Source organism: Periophthalmus magnuspinnatus, chromosome 15 (genome assembly GCF_009829125.3).
Source record: "Periophthalmus magnuspinnatus isolate fPerMag1 chromosome 15, fPerMag1.2.pri, whole genome shotgun sequence".
NCBI classification, from domain to species: Eukaryota; Metazoa; Chordata; class Actinopteri; order Gobiiformes; family Gobiidae; genus Periophthalmus; species Periophthalmus magnuspinnatus.
In genome coordinates, this window is record NC_047140.1 from 27,682,368 (window position 1) to 27,708,929 (window position 26,562).

Sequence of the window (26,562 nt, forward strand, 5' to 3'; positions counted from 1 at the left end):
TGACGAGATGCTACTAAATCAACTGTCTGGGAGGCCAAGGAACACGTATATTACTACATAAAGCACAGAAGATCCCACTGAACCAAATCCCATGATGACAGACGTATTGGAAAAAAAGAAGCAAAGACGAGCCAAAATCTATTAGCAGAAACACAAGATAATAATATGCATTCTAATCACTTCCTGTTTGCTTCATTAAAACGTTGCATTCCGTGGGGCGAGGCTGTCAACTTTGCACCATAATCCCCAAAGTACTTCCTATACGTTCCATTGCTCGGGGTCCCCTTGCTCATCTGACAGATTAAACGGGGTAATAAGACTGTATAGAATCTGCCCCATCACTAAACTCCACTAAATCCAGCACAGACTGACTGTAATTCTCCTCTGCAGAAGTGCTGAGTCTTTGAACTGCACCATCTCTGTCTCTATACCCCAAAGCTCCCAGTCTGTCAAATCCACCAACACCAACCGTGCCCCCAGAGGATCATGGGTAATCTGCTATCCACCAACTCCTTGTGATAAGCACTTTTTGTTTTGACACACTTCTGATGTAACGAAGCAGGTAAACAACAGTGGGAAGAGATTGTGCTGGTAGGATCTTTGGAAGTGGAAATACTGGACATTGAGGTACAAGTAGAACTCAACATTTGTGGACATATTTTGTGAAATTTACTCTTACGAGCTGTTACCCATGTTAAAACCTGTTCAAAGTTTTCTTTCATGTGGGTTTGAGTAATCCTGCATTGACCTGCCTTGGATGCTCAGGACCCCCACCCACTACTCTTTACTTGTTGTTTTAAATACTAAAAGAAAATGGTCAAACTATTATTATTATTATTTATTTATTTATTTTTATTTATTATTTTTGTTTATTTTTTAAATTTAATTAATTTATGCATATATTTTCAGTACTGTATATTTCATCCTTTATTTATTTATTTATTTATTTATTTATTTTTTTGTAAAACCTTTGTTTTTATAATCTGATAATGATACAATTGTAAATCTGTTTTTCACTCCTTAAGCTCACTCCATATGTATTGAATTTATTGATATATCTAAGGGTATTGATGGTCAGATGTATTTGAACATTGCAATAAAAAAAAGAAAGAAAATAAAAAGAAAATGGTCAATTTAATTAATTTGCAAGTAAATTTAAAAATACTCTGACTGTTGTATTTTTTTATTTTTTTATTTTATTTATTTATTTATTCATTCATTCATTTATTTATTTATTTATTTATTTCAGGGAAGAGTTACAATGCTCCAGTGAAATATTGAACCAATTCGCCATGATAATCCCTGGTCCGTTGCTGTTTTGTCCTGATGAAGGAGCACGCAGCCTCAAAATCTCTGCAGTGTTTCTTTACCTTAGACAAATCAACCACAGCCTTAAAGGGCCCACATTACACTGTTTTCTGATCTCTTATAATGTAGTTTCCTCATCACAAACAGACCTGGAGTTGTGTTTTGTTTGGGAATGTAGACCAACTAAAAGGAAAGGATTACTCAGACATGTGTGATTGAAGCAGAGCACAACTCCAGGGACATTTTAAACACGACCTAAAGCTCACAAGAGTCCATTTTGTGTAATATAGGACTTTGTGAGGCTCATCATTTTTGGAAACTAGGCTTACTATGCACAGAAGTGTATAAGGTCAATTAGAACATAGTTATTTTTCCACTTGTGCGTTATACTTAGCCTCTGCATCTTTCAAACAAAACACCACATATCTGCAATTAAAACCTCAAATGTCATTTTTGTGCCTGTAAGAACAGCAGACGTCGTGTGATTTCGCACATCACGCTGCAAATGAATCCTCGCTCCGACACAGCTCTGCTACAAAAGCCACCAATTAAGAACAAATGAAAGCAAATGGAAGGATTGCTATTTCCCTCAGTCCATGGCAATTAACTTGACAATGCTGAAGTGTAAATTTAAATACCCCAAGGAAATGTGGCTAACAATTTGGCTTGTAACATTAGCTAATAAGTTTGATTACTTGCAAAAAGGTTGAGCAGAAAGCTAATTTACCAGCTTTGAAAGTCATTTAGGATATTTTGCAATAGCTTTTACTTAAAGGTTCTGTATCACGCAAAAGTAACTCTTGTGAGCTTTAAGACATGATATAATGTTGTTACCTCCTCAAAAACCGACCTGGAGTTGTGTTTTGTTTCATTCACATGTGTTTGAGTCACTTTATTATTAGTCTGTACGTCTCCAAAGCTCAAAATTCTCTGTTCTACTTTGTGATGTCATGTATATTACAAATTATTCCTAGGGTAGAAAGGAACTAACACGATCCTGGCTGTGAAAAGATAAATAATAAGTGGTTCTTTTAATTATGAGGTAAATGAGAGTTCAGAATTACACTGCAAATTAAAATAACAAAAGAAATCTCAACAATTTCAAAACTAGTGCAAGGTAAAACACAAAAGATGAAAACAAAACTAACTCAAAGTACTACAGGTTTCTCGACTTACAGGGTTTAAAGTTTAACAGGTTCACAAGTCACAAGTGGCGTGCGGTTCAGTCAGAATCAAGCAGCACCGAGTGGCAGGGGGCGGGTCCGTTTTAAGGAGTGGCAGCTGCAGGTGGAACCCCAGGAGCGACCAGGCTCTGGGACGTCGCACCAATCCACCAACTGCAGGACAGGTCTGTGGTTTCGAAGCTTGCAAAAAGAAACAGAGGAGCTGGAGACCTAGGGCTGTAACAATGTCGTGGTCATTTTCAAGTTAACGGCTACACGTTACCTTTAGTTCAGTGGAGATGATCATCCAAATGATTCTAGTGAAGGTGTGTGGACTTTTAACACAAAGTGGACGACTGGACTGGAGTATTTTCAGTTTGAGAGAAGAGCACAGCTTAAATACGCAGGGTTTGTGTGTTAAACATGTGTGAATGAAACAAAAAAACACAACTCCAGGTCTGTTTGTCATGAGGAAACATTATAACATAGACTAAATTGTGCTTTACTGAACATATACAGTCTTTGCTCGTGTAACACACATTAAAAACCTCCTCTTAATACTTGTTGTGATCAGCATGCTAATTCCCCGATGTCGGAGATGTGTCCCTGGGGATGTTTCACTCCGATGATTGCTCTGATCGGCTTTTTAATTACCTTAAATGGATCAATTGCTGCGAAGATGAAGCACTCAGCTGTATAATAAACCTATAGGAGAAAATACAATAGGCTTATATCCGCACAGTTTGTGGAGATGGGAGATAGATGACTGCAAGCTGAAGTGTTTAAACTTTTTAACCTTTTGTCTTTCGTACTGATGGATTCTTGGCGCGATATGCGGGATCCTGTCAGCATCTTCATCATAAAAATGTGCAGCGTCTATTTAGAGACAGAAAATAACAAAGCTTCCTCCTCCTCCTCACTTGAGATTTATGTTATACTGTAGTTTCTGCTAAAAGTTATTATTATTACTGTTTATGTAAAGGCTGATGAGGTTAAATGGACACGTGTTTAAATAGATTTCCACCTTCAAGTCATTCAAAGCAACAACTGTATGCATTTGTGGGACCTGGAATCACACCGACAACCTGTAGATCTGTGAATTTGACCGCTCAACCTATGATGTTTACGTCGAGAGTGGGATTCAAACCATCAACTTTCAGATTTTGGTGCAAACACTCAACAAAATGAGCCACTGTCGCCCTAGGTCAGGGTTAAAGTTCATCGTAAACAGGCCAAGAGGAGGAATGAAGTAATAAAACTCCTGTCCTACCTTTAAATATGCAATACTGAAGTTGTTTAATAATATTGTACCAAGAAAAGACAAGGCCTAGTAACATTAGGCTACTCTGAGCTCAAGTGTTTTTCCCGCAGAACCAAGGCTTATTCATTTTTTGGCTTTTTTTTTGGGCCGTAATAGCCCAACATTTATCTGTCATTTATAAGTTATGGCTTGTCGATTACAATGGCAGGTTATTAGTCTTCATGACCTTTCCAGTCTGTGTCTTTTGTAGATCTACATTAGACTATATTTGCCTAAAACATTGGCTCCTCGTCAGTGTAAGGTCCGGGTCGCCTCGGTGGCTGCGTGGTGAGAAACTCTATCTTGTTCATGTTTTTCTGTCGTGTTTGATCTTGTCAGACAAAAATAAATTTACCTGCACATAATCAGATGAAGCGTGTTCCTCTTGTGGGAATAATAACATCTGAACGGCTGATTAGTCTGGACTAATGTGGCGTGATGGACTCGGGAGATGAGGATACTGATCTGCGCATGCTCACTGACTCCTACAGCTAACACACTAATGGTCTGTTATTTAAATACACAGTGATTTTATACTGACACTTATATGCTGTCCCCAGTGTCTCAGATGAAGTGGTTGTGTTATTTGTTTTTCGACACTAGAGGGCGCATTTGCTCTATCACATTGTTTTCTGTCATGGCTCTAATATAAATATAGTTTTACAGCCAATTTTCATTAATCATTCGTTTCATTTTGACATCTTTCCTCACCCTGCCAAACCCTGCATGACACCATGGTTCACACAAAAGTTGTTATTGTAAAATCTGCTCATCAAATGCACTTAACCAGTAGTTTTTTGTTAAGCAAGATCACACATCGCAGAGGATAACCAGCTACGTGCAAACTAATCTCCATAACGCGCTTGTTTTAAGTCCAAAAAGGACGTTTAAGACGCAGGATTTGGCAAAATGCTTCAACAACTTGGCAAGTTTCAGAACCAGATGTGAAGTCAAATTATAAGTGTCGTGGTCATTAATTAGCACGTAGCTGATTATCCCTGAGCAGGCTTTTGAACTTGACTTTTTTATGAGGAAATGTCTATGAGAAAGTCTATTGTGACAAACATGAATGGGAAATGCTGCTCCGGAAGTGTTGCGTCACTATTGCGTCACTGTTTACACACCCCACGTGCACAAACTCTTGACAGTGCAGTGTGATTTATGCCACAACAGCAGAATAGTTGAACTGTTTTAAAGTCCTGGGCCCAGGCAGTTCTCTGACACTGTGGAACTGTGCAGCCACTGAGAGAATGAGGAAACTCAAGTGTCAAAGGGAATTAATATTAATGTTATGATGATTATTTGTTTTTATTTGTGTTGTGATTTTAAAGTCTTTCTTTTTCTGTAAAGCATGTTGAATTACTTTGTGTACAAATTGTGCTATTCAAATAAAATCGCCTTGTTTTGCCTCACTATAACATTTATAACGCAAAGGTTTAATGTAAAGATACAAAAACACACTATACACACACACTGACACACACATTACATGCTACTTTCACTTTTCTATTGATCTAAATAAAGGTTTGTCATGGCTCTTTGAGACCATCTGATTTCTGCGGGCGACTAGCGCCACCATGTGGAAGATCAGTCAGTTTAGGTTTTCTAATTGCATCAGAATTTTGAGTTCATGTTCAATTTCCCCATTTAACTTTTTTTTTTTTTTTAGTAACTGGTTTCCATGGTTACACAATCATACGACATTCCACAGCCACTGCCAGGTGAAGATGAGTTCACCCACTGTTATTGTTCACACCCAGTATTATCAAACACACAGGTGACATGTGAGTATTCCACACAATCATAAACTAAGATAGAAACTTTGAAACAACATTCATACAATAGGACACCCTGGCGTCTGTCCAGCTCAGACTCTTTAAGACACTTGTTGGGAATTTCCATACAAAGCCATATTTGGTTTGAAGAGCTCAGCTCTTCAGAAAAACTTCCTGTCAGTGTCTGACACCTCACCCCACTGTAGCACTGTTGATCTTATTGGTTCAATAAGTCACCTTATTGAAGACACCCTCCCCTCTTCTCAAACACAAAACACACAGATTTTTCTTATGTTTTTTTTAATGTGCTGAAGAACAGAAATGTGACACAGGAGGTATATATGTTGGGTATAAAGCATTGGTCATTTTCAGAATAGTTTTTGTCACTGAACTCTTTTTAAAAAATATAATGTATGGATATTATTTTGTTATAATTAACACATTTATTTATAAAGTCCTATATTAAATACATTATTATTAATCTCAAAGGCATTGCCATAATAAAAATAGTGAATAATATCATATATAAAATATTTACTTGAGTATAAACAGCATCTTATAAGAATAATTACATTATTTATGAATATAATTACATTCATGAAGAGTTCATTGTCAGTGATTCTTTGTTTTTAAAAGGGCACTTTGATTACTCTTGAGCTTTCACAGCTGTATCTGCTTTTAGGTACAAACAATTGAAAATATATTGTTCTTTGTTATTGTTTGTTTGCTGGTACTGAATGTGCACACACTGGTACAGCAGAAAGTCTCTCAGCTTCCACAGCCTCAAGATCTTAGCTTAGGAATAGTTTATCTGCTGTTACAGTTAATGTTATGAGTGATAAAGATTAAATACAGTATGAGAAAACAACATACAGTACATAATGAATGAATGAAAGCTTAAAAAAGTGCAAAAGGCAAATAGAAAAGCAAGTGTTAAGTTGTTAAAGAAATATTAAAGTGTTTCATTACTGGTCTATTTGTGTCTTGTCTAATTTGAAAACAAAATCCAAGCAAGACACAAAATAATGCTGAATTAAAAACATCTGCGGAGTAGGACAAGCATCGCTGTGATGATGAGGAGGGTGACGGGGCTGAAGGGTAAATACTGTCCACGAGCGCCTGAAAAAAATAAATCATTGGCATGTTTACATTGGGCATTTTTATGATTTAATGTATTAGTATTTCAGACGTGTCTAAACATCATGGCCTAAGTAAGACATGGACCATAAGGTTTTTACTTACGGCTCATGGGACCCTGAGGTCGATCAATGCAGTTTGCTGTTAAAAAAAAAAAAAAAAAAAAAAAAATTAAATGTTGATCAGTGTTACTGTTCTTTTCATTTCTTGATCATTTTGAGATTTATTTATAAATTGCTTCAAGTGGAAATACAATTAGGCCTGTCATGAAAACTATTTATATATTGGTGAAGAAAATATTGGCGATAAACGATAAAGCAGAATGAAACATTTAAGCAGTTATTTTATACAGAGTGGCCCAAAAGTCACTGACACATTTAAATCTTCAATAGCTCCTATAATTCTTAAGTTAAACTCCCCAAATTTTAGCAGTAGATAAACTGAACCTTCTGAGATGTTTGAAGAAATCGGGACGAGTCAGGTCTGTGGAGATCACATACTGTCCCCTGTCTTTGAAAACACTTATTATTCCTTTAATGGCATTTACACTTGAGGCATCTCTGGTGTTAAAATGTCGACAGTGACACCGCTGGGTTTGTGAATTTGACCCATGTGACTCAAAGTACCACTGTACAATGAGGGTTCGTTCCTCGGTGCTGATTAATGTCAGAAGGATAGTTCTAAATGCTCTAATAAAATAAAATAAAAATATTTAGAAACAAAAGAGTTATGACTTTTTTTCAACTGTCAGTGACTTTTGGGCCACCCTGTATCATAGACTGTATAAGGAACTGGACTAAGTGAGTATGACGTCACCCATAGTGTTCAGCTCCAGCCAAATCAAACTCATCGAGGCTAGAGCAGTTATAGGAGTTTGGAACCGAGATTCATATTTCCGACCACGAGTATCATAGCAACCAACAAGCTGTTGAAGGTAATGTCCCTTTCTGCTTGCACCGCTGGTTTAGCACAAAACAGGCACATAGCAATGCTGTCAATCAAACCTGTTGCTAACACTAGCAGGAGCGACCTCGGGGATCATGGATCATGTCGAGTGGGTTAATACGAACATTTTAAGACCAAAATCATGATTGTCACCCCTCTATGTAAATGCTTGACAATGGGTGACAATTTTTCACTGTCGATGGAGTCAGAGGCGCCGCCATGATATACAGTCTATGGTTTGTATCTATGATGAGTCATAAAAGTCATTTATTGGACCCTCTACAGCTTAAATCTCATTGTAGTACAAAAAACAGAAAAAGTAACCACAATAAGTTGACTTGTCTGAATGTAAACTTACCGGCACACATGATGCTAGGGTGTGGCTGTTGAAAAAAAAGAGCACATTGATTTACAATAAATCTCTGTGACTAAAATAGCATCACTTTTTTCTGGTGATGTACCCTTAGAACAACATGTACACTTTACCCATATTCTGACTATAAGATACATTTCTGTAACCAAATTCTCGGTTTAACCATTTTCCATCATGATTCCGATTACACTGGTTCAATTGTGCTTAATTTTTATTTGAATAAAATCGTATTTAGTGACAGTTTACATTACAGTAACATTCAAAGAATGATTGTACCTCGGAAGAACAAACACACAAGCCCTGCCCCAGATCACTGCACTGCACTGGCTACTGGTGACTCAGAGAATGAACTTTAATGAACTCTGCTTGTGCACAAGTCTCTCCAAACCAGGAAAAAGGCTTCAACAACCAGGACTAAACCAGGACTAAACCAGGACTAAACCAGGACTAAACCAGGACTAAACCAGGACTAAACCAGGGGAATCATGGGGAATACATACTGGTACTTTAGGTCTAGAGTGAGATGCACAGTTGAGTTCGTAGGTCACATTCATACATCCTGTAATCTCAAGGGATTTGTTGGTATGTGCCAGGACTTCGTTGGTATGTCCCTGATTACTGGCCAAAACAAAATCCTGAAATTACACAGAAAAACAAAAACAATATCATATGTCATATGTAAGCAGTGTTACCAGCAGAACAGAAAGTGAATCTCATTAATACAAATTGAGCAGTAGCTTCTTGTACTTACGGTCTGATTGTTCCATGAGTAATAACAGTCGTATTCATCTGGGTGCAGCTCAGGTGAGACCTCAAACTTACATTTTCCCGCACCACAGTTAACCCTGCATGGACCGGCAGGCACACGTGGAGCATAACAGCGGGCAACTACAAGTACAAAACATACACAAACAAAACAAATGTTTAAGTTTATGCAAATATTTGATAAGCAGCTGCCAATCTGCACCATCAACCCCTCTCCAACTGCACATCACTGAAGCACACGCCACACCATCACTGAAGCACACGCCACACCATCACTGAAGCACACGCCACACCATCACTGAAGCACACGCCACACCATCACTGAAGCACACGCCACACTCTCACTGAAGCACACACCACACCTTCACTGAAGCACATGCCATTCATACAAGTACTTCTTTACTACTTTGTAATAGCAATACCTTTTACTCTTGGCTCAATGTTTTTACCTGAGTAAGCCACGTCTTTTTTAAACTCTCCTTAAGTTCTGATTAAGTTTTATTATACTGCAGTAGGTAGGACAATGGGACAATGCAAGGTTCCTCAAGAGGTTGGTCGGTCAGTTTATTTTAAGCAGTGGTGGAAAGAGTGTTGTAAGTAAAAGTGCAGTTACAAGTACAAGTTTTGCTTCTAAAATAGTGCAATCAGTGCAGGAGATTCAGTGCTGTTATATGTGGTTGTGTGTTTGTAGGTTCATAAAGGAGCAGAAACACTCGAGGAATGCAGTACTGAGTAACTTCTATTCTTTAAAATGTAGCTATTTATGCAACAATTACACGATAGATGGAGTCATAGGCCTACTCAAGAACAAGACTATTACCCTCCCTACACATCTACTCAGTTATAGTAAGGTTAATATTTGTAATTAGTTCATTTCCAGCCTTGAATTTGAGTGGCCCAAGCCTGGACATGTCTGACCCAGGAAGCAGGACTGTCAAAGAGTTTTTAGCAGCAACTGAGCAAAAACATTGCAGCTTATCGCATTTGTCCAACTAACAAAAGCAGAAAATAATGTTAATGTGCACTTGGAAGACGCGCAAAAACAGGCCAAATGGGACATGGAACTGCAGATTTTTCGCATTTAGAAAACCTTAATTCGCCTAAAAGATTCTACGCTCGATTCAGGTGAGTTTTGATTCACGATGAACAGTTAAAACCGACTTTGGCACGCGCGTAAACACTTTGGATACCTCTGTTTGTCGCTGTGTCCTGCGCGTGGGCCGTGGATCTATCCAAATAACAGGACAGTGTCGCTCCTTCAGGCTGTCTAGAGTTGGATCAGTAGATATTCATTGGTAAAAAACGAAAAAATCCCTCCTGTCCAGTAAGGATTAGTCTGATAGAGCGCGGCGTTATGATCTGCACGTGTACAGTGAGTGCGTTGCGCTTCCCGTAAATGTCATCTGTCATCTTACCGATCTGAAAACGCTTTGTTATCCAGATTCGTGCAACTTCGTGGTTAAGTTATCAGTGTCTGTTACCCAGAGATAATTTGTCATGCGCACTCAACAATAAAACATGAAATATGAGCTTCATAAGTAAATAAAAGTAACGTTCAAAGGCCTTGCATCATTTAGACAAACGTTTCTAGATGGTGATGATGCAATCTTGAGCAATAACAACAGGAATATATGATAAAGTAGGATATGCACTAACGGAGTACTGTTTAGAATAAGCTATAATAACAAGCTAGACCTATGTAGACAAACTTACACAGGAGAAGAGTAAACAGGCTGCAGCAGGTCCATCTCTTTATGTCCTTCATGTCTGCCTGGCTGCAGGAGAGTGTGAATTGATAATGCCCCGTGTGGGAATGCCCTCAGGTTACCACTATGAGCTCGCCGCATGCCGTCGCATCTCGTGATTTAAGGGCGGGGCCTTAAGGAGGTGTAACCAATGGCAACGGAAACACAAGAGGGCAGGGTTTTATTGTCTTTATTTCACCCACTGACTTACATATTATATTTAGGTTATGGTCTAAAAAATGTTCAGAGGTTTTTCAGTTGATATATACTAGTTTAAATACTAGTCTAACAGCAGGCTTTAGGCCAGGGGTGGGCAAACTTTTTGACTCGAGGGCCACAATGAGCTCTAAAATTTGTCAGAGGGAAGTCTCCACCATGCAATCTTTCAAAAACTCGCCTTCGGAGAAGGGCTTGCTAGCTTTTGCTAATTTGAATGCGAGCAAAAAGCTTGCCTTGGTAGTTGACTGTTGAATGATATTTTGTCGGTTAAAAAAATTTTGTTGAGTCTGTAAATTATCTGCCAACCTCTCAGCCGTAGCTGCCCGCTCTTGCGCTGACTGCTTGCTAGCATAATTGGCATGCTTCGTAGCGAAGTGACGGCTGATATTGTACTCCTTAAAAACCGCGACAGTTTCTTGGCATATCAAGCATACAGCCTTTGAACGTACCTCTTTGAAAAAATATTTTGTTGTCCATTCCGTGTTAAACACTCGGCACTCACTATCCACTTTTCTTTTCTTTAATAAGTTCATATTGACAGAAGGGCTATTTTGGGAAAAAAGAAGAGGGCGCCAAAAAGGCCAAGCGCGCCATCTGGTGGAGAAATGTGGGCATTACAGGGGAAAAGTAAATGAATGAGGTTTGCCGGTACTAGTATTATTCATTTTATATTTCACTGTAACTGGGAAACGCTTTAGGCTTTAGGCTCATACACTAATGTATTCACTCTTGTCTGAAGGTGGTTGCAGTGGTGAACACACATTACAAGTTGTGGTTCGGAGTGGGTCTATGTAAGACCACGGTTTCTCTTTAATCATTTCAATAGAGACCTCCATCTGTTTTTTTAGTGGTTTGGGGAGTGCACATTTTGACAACTTCCCTCCTTGTGGTGACTAGAGATGGGACGATATTACACTTTATACTCACGATTATTGTGGTCAAAATAATCGCGATTAACGATATTATCACGATAATTATTAGCCTGTTAACTTTCCGACGGCCCGGGCTTACTTTACAAGTTTACAGCAATGTACATACACTTCTGCATCAGTCACACAAACAATCTACACATCAAATGAAAGCTACAGCGCTTGTCTTTCTGAATATTATATAAACCATTTTCACCTGCAATCACCACAGCACTGACAGGAAAGAGGTTTTACAGAAAAGTCACAAATGTGGATTTGGACTTCACTTTGACAGCTCTGGTTCTGTCAAACATTAACATATTCAAGTAAAGTTGGCCTCATTTGTTCCGTACAGGTCCAGAGAATATAATCCAGTCAATAAATTATGTCCACAAAATAAGATCTTCCATGTCCAATCTGCTGCAGGAAAGTACTCCAAATATGAAATCTGCTCCGTCACTTTTTTGCATTTCTTTGGCTGATTTCAGTGATAATAAACGTCTGACAGCGACCGTGTCCCAATTCGCCAAATGCACCTTTTGAAGGGTCAATTCGAAGTACTCTTCAAAGTGTAGTTTGAAGGTTCCGGTCGAGAATCTGCCCTCCTCAGTGTAGCCGCCATCTTGCTGAAGTGGGACAGGCCTAAACCACGGACCGCACTTCCACCGCTGCCTTTGAGCGTATGATACGTACATTATGTACATTATTTTTTAATTATTTATTACTTAATAGAAGAGTAGAAGTTTCTTTTTGTTTAGATTGAATATCAATAGGCAAATATAAGTTTCAAGGTGATTTTTTTCTCAGTTGTAGCTACTTCATAACTTTAACAAAATATACCTTGTGAAAACGTAATAAGAGACAGAGGTAACAATATAATTTTCACATTCATAGTCTATAAACCAGAGAACACTGATTAGTTGTACATATAGTGGGATATTGCAGTTTAATGTTCGGTATTTTGGCCAGTTGCTACACCACTTTAATAACAGTAGAGGGCACTGTTTCCCTTCTATGCCGTGCCAGTTCTTCTCATATTATTATTGTAAAGTATTTTCTAGCAGTGCAGTGCTACATCAAACTAGTGTCTTGACTTACTAACACTAAGGTAAATGACACGTGCCCACGAGGGGCGCAGACGTATGGAATGTACCGGAACACATGAAGATTTTGTGCACGTCTCAGGATTCTCTTCTGTCCTTTCTGGAGAGTCCGTTGCTTCATTTTTCACATTACCTGTGTGGAACTCATTAAACCTTCTGACTTTATGTTTCAGTCTCTTGGTCTTTGACGCTTACAATAGAAACGAACATTCTTACATTAGTAATTGCAATAATAATTTCTCATGATAATAATGTCTCTTATTGTCTAGCAATAACTCCACATTCCTTTATTCCATGTAACTCCCCTCCTTTTTAATCATCAAACACACTGTACTTATCTTTATTCAGATTTAACAGTTTCATGTCGCACTGTTGTAGATGAGGTAAACCAGTGCGCACATTTGAATGTGTATTGCGCAGCGGACTCCATTTTCTTCTCTTTTTTGCGTAGTTGCGGTGCATGATGGGATATAGAAGTGCGTGAATTGTGCATGAATGCACGCTTCGGTTACGTCCAATCTCCATGGAAACAGTGGAAAGGGAAGGGCAGGTTTGTGGGCGCATTCAGTAGGGTGGGTTGAAATGGGACAGCCCTTGTCGCGCCGGAAATTACGTAACTGCCCTTCGATGCACACTTTGAATGGTGATTCTAAGGCCAGTTTGGCGAATTGGGACACGGCCAGCGCCAACTTTGTTCCTCAGTGCTAAATACACGTGTTAGCTTCTGATTGACACCACCAGTGTTGGCCATTAAGGTGGGGGTTGTGGGTGACTGGAGCCCCAGACAGCGAATCAGTGCTACAGATGACTGAAAGTTTACGTCCCACACTTCCCCTTGTAGAATCAACCAATTAGATCACACACATTTAGTGACGTTTTCCGCTTACAGCCAATGAGCAGCGTAACACGACGATGTATCACATGGCACACCCATGGTTTTCCGTAAACAGACGTACCTGGAAGAAAATGTGTGCTCCTCAATGTGCCGCCATCTTGTAGAAATGGGACTGTCCTTGTCACGCCGGAAGTGACACAAGTCTCCATCGGCAAACACTTAGAACGATGCGTTTAAGGCATTTTGGCGAATTGGGAAACGGCCGAAGCCGAGTGGATGCAGAAATGTGTGCATAATGGTGCATTTTACGCACTGTTGTTTTGCATTTTAAACATCACGCAACGGACAAAACAAAGGAAGTACGTGATCGAGGACAGTGTGGATGTTTGTACAAGTTAAACTAGAGGCATCTCTGACCTGGAGCGGTTTGTGGCAAAGAGTAAAGATCCCACAGTGGACTCAGGAGTAAAGGACCTTATTTTTTTGATGGATTGGATGCTGTTCTCGATCGGTAAGCGTGGTTTATTCTGCTATTGACTTAATTGTAGGTGAAGTATGTCGTGTATCATCATCGTTACCTTTGCTTTTGTGCACATACTGTGCATTCGGACCATGCGCTCTGGCACATTTGTGTTTAGCTGTATGAATTAGACTTCATTTGTCTATCGTTTGAAAGTTGTTGTTTTATTCTGCAGTTTGCATTATTGTAGGTAAAAATATAAGATTTGCACATATTAATCTCATCTGTGCGCATGGATGAGGCGCGCACTGGCACGTTCCTGTGGAGAGTTACAGACTTTGTTTATTGTTGATATCTGACAGAATATAGTTCAGACAGAGATAAGCACAGAAGCTACAAGTGTCATTGCTATGACAGAGTGGGCAAACACCAGAACTAACATCTAAACATTGTATTGAAACTGCAAATATGTGGTAGTCTGGAGCAGTAAAGGCGATTATAATCGTGCGCGATGATCACGATTATTTAAAAATGCCATGATATTATCGCATATCGGCCCATCCCTAATTCAGAGTATGTATTTTTGGTACATGTATTCAGTTACTTCCCAACACTGGTTATTACAGGTTATGTCAGAAGTTTTGTATCATTAAGAAAAGTTTATAGAAGACTATAAAATCTACAAATGAATTATGAATCACATATTTATGTTATATATTGTATGTATAATGTAAATAGCTTAAACAAGGACTAAACTTGTAAATAAGCAGGGTTAAAACCAAAAACATAACTTCAACATGTGATATGATTCTTTGTATGATACATTTTCCATTTTGTGACACTTATATGCTGTCCCCAGTGTCTCAGATGAAGTGGTTGTGTTATTTGTTTTTCGACACTAGAGGGCGCATTTGCTCTATCACATTGTTTTCTGTCATGGCTCTAATATAAATATAGTTTTACAGCCAGTTTTCATTAATCATTCGTTTCATTTTGACATCTTTCCTCACCCTGCCAAACCCTGCACTGACACCATGGTTCACACAAAAGGTGTTATTGTAAAATCTGCTCATCAAATGCACTTAACCAGTAGATTTTTATTTTTATTTTTTCTAAGCAAGATCACACATCGCAGAGGATAACCAGCTACGTGCAAACTAATCTCCATAACGCGCTTGTTTTAAGTCCAAAAAGGACGTTTAAGACGCAGGATTTGGCAAAATGCTTCAACAACTTGGCAAGTTTCAGAACCAGATGTGAAGTCAAATGATAAGTGTCGTGGTCATTAATTAGCACGTAGCTGATTATCCCTGACTTTTTTTTTTTTTTTTTTTTTTAATGAGGAAAAGACACAAAACACACACAGATTTTTATGTTTTTTTTTTATGTGCTGAAGAACAGAAATGTGACACAGGTGGTATATATGTTGGGTATAAAGCATTGGTCATTTTCAGAATAGTTTTTTGTCACTGAACTCTTTTTTTGTAAATATAATGTATGGATATTATTTTGTTATAATTAACACATTTGTTTATAAAGTCCTATATTAAATACATTATTATTAATCTCAAAGGCATTGCCATAATAAAAATAGTGAATAATATCATATATAAAATATTTACTTGAGTATAAACAGCATCTTATAAGAATAATTACATTATTTATGAATATAATTACATTCATGAAGAGCTCATTGTCAGTGATTCTTTGTTTTTAAAAGGGCACGTTGACTCCTCTTGAGCTTTCACAGCTGTATCTGATTTTAGGTACAAACAATTTAAAATATATTGTTCTTTGTTATTGTTTGTTTGCTGGTACTGAATGTGCACACACTGGTACAGCAGAAAGTCTCTCAGCTTCCACAGCCTCAAGATCTTAGCTTAGGAATAGTTTATCTGCTGTTACAGTTAATGTTATGAGTGATAAAGATTAAATACAGTACGAGAAAACAACATACAGTACATAATGAATGAATGAAAGCTTAAAAAAGTGCAAAAAGCAAATAGAAAAGCAAGTGTTAAGTTGTTAAAGAAATATTAAAGTGTTTCATTACTGGTCTATTTGTGTCTTTGTCTAATTTGAAAACAAAATCCAAGCAAGACACAAAATAATGCTGAATTAAAAACATCTGCGGAGTAGGACAAGCATCGCTGTGATGATGAGGAGGGTGACGGGGCTGAAGGGTAAATACTGTCCACGAGAGCCTGAAAAAAAAATAAATCATTGGCATGTTTACATTGGGCATTTTTATGATTTAATGTATTAGTATTTCAGACGTATCTAAACATCATGGCCTAAGTAAGACATGGACCATAAGGTTTTTACTTACGGCTCATGGGACCCTGAGGTCGATCAATGCAGTTTGCTGTTAAAAAAAATTGAAAATGTTGATCAGTGTTACTGTTCTTTTCATTTCTTGATCATTTTGAGATTTATTTATAAATTGCTTCAAGTGGAATGAATAAAATTAGGCCTGTCATGAAAACTATTTATATATTGGTGAAGAAAATATTGGTGATAAATGATAATAAACTGATTATCCCAATAAAGTTATTCTAAATGTACAATACTGTTAAAAAAAAAAAAAAAAAAAAAAAAAAAAAAAACATGAGCTGCAATAAATAGCAGAATGAAACACTTAAGTAGTTATTTTGTATCATAGACTGTATAAAGAAGTGGACTAAGTGAGTGCGACGTTACCAACATTTTAAGACCAAAATCATGAGGCTCACAGCAGCAGTTACAGAGACAGATTTTTCAATGTCAATGGAGCCAGAACCATGGCCACAATCACTTCCTATTTTGAACATGGCAGCTAGCAGGTTAGCTATGTTCATTTATATATACAGTCTATGGTTTGTATCTATGATGAGTCATAAAAGTGGTTTATTGGACCCTCTACAGCTTAAATCTCATTGTAGTACAAAAAACAGAAAAAGTAACCACAATAAGTTAATAAGTCTGAATGTAAACTTACCGGCACACATGATGCTAGGGTGTGGCTGTTGAAAAAAAAGAGCACATTGATTTACAATAAATCTCTGTGACTAAAATAGCATCACTTTTTTCTGGTGATGTACCCTTAGAACAACATGTACACTTTACCCATATTCTGACTATAAGATACATTTCTGTAACCAAATTCTCGGTTTAACCATTTTCCATCATGATTCCGATTACACTGGTTCAATTGTGCTTAATTTTTCTTTGAATAAAATCATATTTAGTGACAGTTTACATTACAGTAACATTCAAAGAATGATGGAACCTCGGAAGAACAAACACACAAGCCCTGCCCCAGATCACTGCACTGCACTGGCTACTGGTGACTCAGAGAATGAACTTTAATGAACTCTGCTTGTGCACAAGTCTCTCCAAACCAGGAAAAATGCTTCAACAACCAGGACTAAAGAAGGACTAAACAAGGACTAAACCAGGACTAAACCAGGACTAAACCAGGACTAAACCAGGACTAAACCAGGACTAAACCAGGACTAAACCAGGACTAAACCAGGACTAAATCAGGACTAAACCAGGACAAAACCAGGACTAAACCAGGACTAAACCAGGGGAATCATGGGGAATACATACTTCATGTCTAGAGTGAGATGCACAGTTGTGTTCGTAGGTCACATTCATACATCCTGTAATCTCAAGGGATTTGTTGGTATGTGCCAGGACTTCGTTGGTATGTCCCTGACTACTGGCCAAAGCAAAATCCTGAAATTACACAGAAAAACAAAAACAATATCATATGTCATATGTAAGCAGTGTTACCAGCAGAACAGAAAGTGAATCTCATTAATACAAATTGAGCAGTAGCTTCTTGTACTTACGGTCTGATTGTTCCATGAGTAATAACAGTCGTATTCATCTGGGTGCAGCTCAGGTGAGACCTCAAACTTACATTTTCTCGCACCACAGTTAACTCTGCATGGACTGGCAGGCACACGTGGAGCATAACAGCGGGCAACTACAAGTACAAAACATACACAAACAAAACAAATGTTTAAGTTTATGCAAATATTTGACAAGCAGCTGCCAATCTGCACCATCAACCCCTCTCCAACTGCACATCACTGAAGCACACGCCACACCATCACTGAAGCACACGCCACACCATCACTGAAGCACACGCCACACCATCACTGAAGCACACGCCACACCATCACTGAAGCACACGCCACACCATCACTGAAGCACACGCCACACCATCACTGAAGCACACGCCACACCATCACTGAAGCACACGCCACACCATCACTGAAGCACACGCCATTCGTACAAGGTGGGTGTCTTGATAAAGCCACATTGACAGTATGCAGTCTAAGCAGATTTTCTGAATTCGAGGTAAATTATCTTGGCTAATACTTTGTACGGTAAATATAGTTATGACATTATTTCTAAAAAATGTAGTTCATAATAGTACCCTACTGGAGAATCACAGAGTAGACTAGTTTGGAAATTGGTGTTTGGGTGTAAATGTAGGTCTACAACTATTTGCTTTAAAGGTCCTATATTATGCAAAGTTGACTTGTGAGCTTTAAAACATGTTAGCATGTTGTTACTGCATTAAAACACACCTGGAGTTGTGTTTTGTTTCATTCACACGATTGTGTAACCCTTTATTATTAGTCTGTACATCTCCAAGGCTCAGTATGCTCTGTTCCAACTTGTGATGTCATGAAGTGGTTGTTTTCAAGTCAACAGCTCCTTTTACCTTTTCTTTAGTAGACATTAGCAATTCCAAGGCTGAAATTATTCAAATTATTTGTAGTGTTTGTTGTTTGTTGAGGTTAAAGACACCGTTTAGCACTTCCTGTATTACAACATGACGTCTTTTCAGTCTGAGAGAAGAAATGAGCCTAAATATTCAGGGAAACTAACCAAGAAACAACATTAACATAGATGAGAAAACAGCATAAATATGGTCTAGTATAAAAGCTATAAATAGATACTTCTTTACTACTTTGTAATAGCAATACCTTTTACTCTTGGCTCAATATTTTTACCTGAGTAAGCCACGTCTTTTTTAAACTCTCCTTAAGTTCTGATTAAGTTTTATTACACTACAGTAGGTAGGACAATGGGACAATGCAAGGTTCCTCAAGAGGTTGGTCGGTCAGTTTATTTTAAGCAGTGGTGGAAAGAGTGTTGTAAGTAAAAGTGCAGTTACAAGTGCAAGTTTTGCTTCTAAAATAGTGCAATCAGTGCAGGAGATTCAGTGCTGTTATATTTGTTTTTAGGTTCATAAAGGAGCAGAAACATTTGAGGAATGCACAATTTAGGTTTGTCCAGAGCCGAGTACCTTCTATTCTGTAAAATGTAGCTATTTATACAACAATTACACGATAGATGGAGTCATAGACCTACTCAAGAACAAGACTATTACCCTCCCTACACATCTACTCAGTTATAGTAAGGTTAATATTTGTACTTAGTTAATTTCTAGCCTTGAATTTGAGTGGCCCAAGCCTGAACTTGTCTGGACATGTCTGACCCAGGAAGCAGGACTGTCAGAGTTAATTTTAAGCAGCAACTGAGCAAAAACCCTGCAGCGTCCGATTTATGAACCTCGATCGTCCAACTGACAAAAGTAGGAAATAATTATCTCATTCCGCAGTTTGAAGACGCGCGGAAGCAGGACTAACGGGACATTTTTCGGCACATTTTTCGCATTTAGAAAGCCTTAATTCGCCTAAAAGATTCTAAGCTCGCTTCAGGTGAGTTTTGATTCACGATGAACAGTTAAAACCGACTTTGGCACGCGCGTAAACACTTTGGATACCTCTGTTTGTCGCTGTGTTCTGCGCGTGGGCCGTGGATCTATCCAGATATCAGGACAGTGTCGCTCCTTCAGGCTGTCTAGAGTTGTATCAATAGATATTCATTGGTAAAAAACGAAAAAATCCCTCCTGTCCAGTAAGGATTAGTCTCATAGAGCGCGGCGTTATGATCTGCACGTGTACAGTGAGCGCGTAACGTCTTTGCGCTTCCCGTAAATGTCATCTGTCATCTTACCGATCTGAAAACGCTTTGTTATCCAGATTTGTGCAACTTCGTGGTTAAGTTATTAGTGTCTGTTACCCAGAGATAATTTGTCATGCGCACTCAACAATAAAACATGAAATATGAGCTTCATAAGTAAATAAAAGTAACGTTCAAAGGCCTTGCATCATTTAGACAAACGTTTCTAGATGGTGATGATGCAATATTGAGTAAATGAAATAACAACAGGAATATATGATAAAGTAGGATATGCAATAATGAAGTACTGTTTAGAATAGGCTGTAACCAGGACCTGGGCCCTATGTAGACACACTCACACAGGAGAAGAGTAAGCAGGCTGCAGCAGGTCCATCTCTGTCTGTCTTTCATGTCCGCGTGGCTCCCGGAGGAGTGTGAACTGATAATGCCCCGTGTGGGAATATCCTCAGGTTATCACTATGAGCACGCCGATGCCCTCGCATATCGTTCATCTCATCATGTAAGGGCGGGGCCTTAGGGATGAGCGATCAATGGCAAAGAAAAACACAAGAGGGCAGTGTTTTTACAAAATGCTTCAACAACTTGGCAAGTTTCAGAACCAGATGTGAAGTCAAATGATAAGTGTCGTGGTCATTAATTAGCACGTAGCTGATTATCCCTGAGCAGACTTTTGAACTTGACTTTTTTATATTAGGAAAAGTCAATGAGAAAGTCTATTCTGACAACTATGAATGAGAAATGCTGCTCCGGAAGTGGTGTTTACACAAACCCACGTGCGCGAGTCTGTGTTGACGGAGGTGGGAGGGGCCAGTCTACTCCAGGGCAGCTATGGCAACAGAAACAGCCTCCTGATGATGCAGTGAGCGTCATGCCACAACAGCAGAATAGTTTCTGGGCCCAGGCAGCTCTCTGACACTGTGGAACTGTGCAGCCACTGAGAGAATGAGGAAACTCAAGTGTCAAAGGGAATTAATATTAATGTTATGATGATTATTTGTTTTTATTTGTGTTGTGATTTTAAAGTCTTTCTTTTTCTGTAAAGCATGTTGAATTACTTTGTGTACAAATTGTGCTATTCAAATAAAATCGCCTTGTTTTGCCTCACTACATAACATTTATAACGCAAAAGTTTAATGTAAAGATACAAAAACACACTATACACACACACTGACACACACATTACATGCTACTTTCACTTTTCTATTGATCTAAATAAAGGTTTGTCATGGCTCTTTGAGACCATCTGATTTCTGCGGGCGACTAGCGCCACCATGTGGAAGATCAGTCAGTTTAGGTTTTCTAATTGCATCAGAATTTTGAGTTCATGTTCAATTTCCCCATTTAACTTTTTTTTTTTTTTTTTTTTTTTGTAACTGGTTTCCATGGTTACACAATCATACGACATTCCACAGCCACTGCCAGGTGAAGATGAGTTCACCCACTGTTATTGTTCACACCCAGTATTATCAAACACACAGGTGACATGTGAGTATTCCACACAATCATAAACTAAGATAGAAACTTTGAAACAACATTCATACAATAGGACACCCTGGCGTCTGTCCAGCTCAGACTCTTTAAGACACTTGTTGGGAATTTCCATAAAAAGCCATATTTGGTTTGATGAGCCCAGCTACAATTCTCAAAAAAAAACTTCCTGTCACCTGACACCTCACCCCACTGTACCACTGTTGATCTTATTGGTTCAATAAGTCACCTTATTGAAGACACCCTCCCCTCTTCTCAAACACAAAACACACAGATTTTTCTTATGTTTTTTTTAATGTGCTGAAGAACAGAAATGTGACACAGGTGGTATATATGTTGGGTATAAAGCATTGGTCATTTTCAGAATAGTTTTTTGTCACTGAACTCTTTTTTGTAAATAAAATGTATGGATATTATTTTGTTATAATTAACATATTTATTTATAAAGTCCTATATTAAATACATTATTATTAATCTCAAAGGCATTGCCATAATAAAAATAGTGAATAATATCATATATAAAGTATTTACATTAGTATAAATAGCATCCTATAAGAATAAATAAATAATTTATGAATATAATTACATTCATGAAGAGCTCATTGTCAGTGATTCTTTGTTTTTAAAAGGGCACGTTGACTACTCTTGAGCTTTCACAGCTGTATCTGCTTTTAGGTACAAACAATTTAAAATATATTGTTCTTTGTTATTGTTTGTTTGCTGGTACTGAATGTGCACACACTGGTACAGCAGAAAGTCTCTCAGCTTCCACAGCCTCAAGATCTTAGCTTAGGAATAGTTTATCTGCTGTTACAGTTAATGTTATGAGTGATAAAGATTAAATACAGTACGAGAAAACAACATACAGTACATAATGAATGAATGAAAGCTTAAAAAAGTGCAAAAAGCAAATAGAAAAGCAAGTGTTAAGTTGTTAAAGAAATATTAAAGTGTTTCATTACTGGTATATTTGTGCCTTTGTCTAATTTGAAAACAAAATCCAAGCAAGACACAAAATAATGCTGAATTAAAAACATCTGCGGAGTAGGACAAGCATCGCTGTGATGATGAGGAGGGTGACGGGGCTGAAGGGTAAATACTGTCCACAAGAGCCTGAAAAAAAAATAAATCATTGGCATGTTTACATTGGGCATTTTTATGATTTAATGTATTAGTATTTCAGAGGTGTCTAAACATCATGGCCTAAGTAAGACATGGACCATAAGGTTTTTACTTACGGCTCATGGGACCCTGAGGTCGATCAATGCAGTTTGCTGTTAAAAAAATTGAAAATGTTGATCAGTGTTAGTTCTTTTCATTTCTTGATCATTTTGAGATTTATTTATAAATTGCTTCAAGTGGAATGAATACAATTAGGCCTGTCATGAAAACTATTTATATATTGGTGAAGAAAATATTGGCGATAAACGATAAAGCAGAATGAAACACTTAAGCAGTTATTTTATACAGAGTGGCCCAAAAGTCACTGACACTTTTAAATCTTCAATAGCTCCTATAATTCTTAAGTTAAACTCCCCAAATTTTAGCAGTAGATAAACTGAACCTTCTGAGATGTTTGGCAATATATACGGTTATAATTGTTCACTTACACTTGAACTTATCACTACTTAAACTAGGGAAAGTAAAAATGACCTGACTTTTAAAAATAATGTTTTTTTAAGTGTCCACCATTTTCGGTTTCTCCCTGAACAGCCCAATCCAACACACTTTGTATAACATTTAAAGCATTTCCGGCTTATGGCTCTTATTTGATCCTTGATATTACATTTTAAGCCATTTATTGTCTGAGGTTTATTCACAAACACCTTTTCTTTAAGATCACCTCACAAGAACAAATCAGGACTAGTCAGGTCTGTGGAGATCACATACTGCCCCCTGACTTTGAAAACCACTTATTATTCCTTTAATGGCGTTTACACTTGAGGCATCTCTGGTGTTAAAATGTCGTTATAATGTCAATTTGGAACCGAGTTTCATATTTCCGACCACGAGTATCATAGCAACCAACAAGCTGTTGAAGGTAATGTCCCTTTCTGCTTGCACCGCTGGTTTAGCACAAAACAGGCACTTAGCAATGCTGTCAATCAAAACAGAAAAAGTAACCACAATAAGTCTGTCTGAATGGAAACTTACCGGCACATGTCATGTTAGTCCGTGGCTGTTGTAAAAAAGAGCACATTAATTTACAGAAAATCTCTATGACTAAAATAGCATCACTTTTTTCTGGTGATGTACCCTTAGAACAACATGTACACTTTACCCATATTCTGACTATAAGATACATTTCTGTAACCAGATTCTCTGTTTAACCATTTTCCATCATGATTCCGATTACACTGGTTCAATTGTGCTTAATTTTTATTTGAATAAAATCGTATTTATTTAGTGACAGTTTACATTACAGTAATTAACATTGCTGTATATACACACCAGTGCAAAGGGCTACTTTTAATCCATTGTGCCTGGATAGGTGTGTATAAACACTGCAACTGTGATTATGATTATATATGGACTTGTGAAGGATGCATTCAAAGAATGATTGTACCTCGGAAGAACAAACACACAAGCCCTGCCCCAGATCACTGCACTGCACTGGCTACTGGTGACTCAGAGAATGAACTTTAATGAACTCTGCTTGTGCACAAGTCTCTCCAAACCAGGAAAAAGGCTTCAACAACCAGGACTAAACCAGGACAAAACCAGGACTAAACCAGGACAAAACCAGGACTAAACCAGGACAAAACCAGGACTAAACCAGGACAAAACCAGGACTAAACCAGGACAAAACCAAGGGAATCATGGGGAATACATACTTCAAGTCTAGAATAAGATGCACAGTTGAGTTTGTAGGTCACATTCATACATCCTGCAATCTCAATAGTTGTGTTGGTATGTGCCAGGACTTGTTATGTCCCCAATTAAAGTCAGATATGCAATAATGCAGTACTGTTTAGAATAAGCTATAATAACAGGCTAGGCCAATGCAGACACACTCACACAGGAGAAGAGTAAACAGGCTGCAGCAGGTCCACCTCTTTATGTCCTATGTCTGCCTGGCAGCAGGAGAGTGTGAACTGATAATGCCTCATGTAGGAATGTTCTCACGTTACTTCTAGGGCATACTCTCCATCCATCTCTTGATTTAAGGGCGGGGCCTTAAGGAGGTGTGATCAATGGCAAAGCAAACACAACAGGGCAGGGTTTTATTGTCTTTATTTCACCCACTGACTTACATATCATATTTAGGTCATGGTCTAAAAAATGTTCAGAGGTTTTACAGTTGTTATATACTAGTTTAAATATTAGTCTAACAGCAGGCTTTAGGCTCATACACTAATGTATTCACTCTTGTCTGAAGGTGGTTGCAGTGGTGAACACACATTACAAGTTGTGGTTCGGAGTGGGTCTATGTAAGACCACGGTTTCTCTTTAATCATTTCAATAGAGACCTCCATCTGTTTTTTTAGTGGTTTGGGGAGTGCACATTTTGACAGCTTCCCTCCTTGTGGTGACACGTTTTCCGCCTTGACTGGCTCTGTCTCCAGATCAGAGTTGGGGTCACTGTGGCCCTCGGTGGCTTCTCGCTCCATGGAGACAAACAGTGGTTGTCTTTCTGTGTTGTGTTTGGGGCCATACACTGACCGGGGCATTGGTCTGGCTTTGAACCTGCGTGATTCGTCCCTGGAGCACAGGTTTCCCAGCTCTGCCACAATCCTCTCCTCCCTCTTCCTCCTCTCTCGCTCCAGAAACGCAAATGGTTTTGTAGAGTCAAAAAGCTGCTTGGTTTGGTCACATTTGCCCAGTGTAATGGGTCGCTGGCTGAACCTCTGACTGGCCACATCGTAGAGGGGCAGGTGGATGTGGGCGGGGGCCGGTGATGCCCGAAACTGCTTTTTGCACTCCCTCAGTTCCTCCAGCTCGCGTCTCAGCAGGGAGTTCTCCAGCTCCACCTCTGAGCGTGAGCGTACCTTGTGCCTCTTCCTCTCCTCCTCTCGAAGCATCATCTGAAATGGTTTTGGAATGGTCACCTTGGACTTGGCCTTGGCTTTGATCCCACTCAGACCAGACACTTTGGATTTGGGGTTCTTGGGCTGGAACCGAAACTGCTTTTGCTTCTTTGGCTCCTGTGGGCTAATTATCAGGCTGTGGGAGAAAACAATTCATTATTTATGATGTGTAAATAGTTATAACCAGTGATGAGAAGAATAATATCAAAATGTGTTTAGTTACAGAATACTGAATACAGATTATTGTATTCTGTCACATGGGTCAATCAGCGTACTGTTTTCTGAATATTGGAACAACTTTACACCAAGCTGTATTATATTATAGTGTAAAAAACATGACATGAAATTACAAACAGCTTTATTTTAGTGCACTGTTTATTATGCATTAATTTATGTCTAATTAGAGATGAAAAATCACACACATGCACACTGTAAGAGCTGTGTTTTCTTTTTCTAACCAATACTGTGCAGTTTAAAGTCAAAATTGCATAATAAAGTACTATCATGTTTTCCTTTTAATTTTGTAAAGTAACTCCATTCTGAAAAAAATGAAAAAGTAACTGTGCTTAAATAGAGTTACTCAAAATTAGCATTCAGAGTATGTATTTTTGGTACATGTATTCAGTAAGTTCCCAACACTGGTTATTACGTCAAAAGTTTTGTATCATTAAAAAAAACTGTATAGAAGGCAATAAAATCTACAAATGAATTATGAATCACAAATGTATACTATATATTTTATGTATAATGTAGCTTAAACAAGGACTAAACTTGTAAATTAAGTTAATCAAAACCAAAAACTTGACTTCAACATGTGATATGATTCTCCATATGATACATTTTCCAGTTTCTTCTACTACTGCATAAACCAGGTACACATTTGTTTGGAAACACCAGCTTAACAAAGTCCTTATAATGACCTACTTACGGACCTCCCAAACGAACAGTCATTTCTTGGTGTGGTTAGTTGTTCTTCCTCGTTGCATCCTCTCTGCTCCTCTCCACAGGGCTCGGATTGGTCT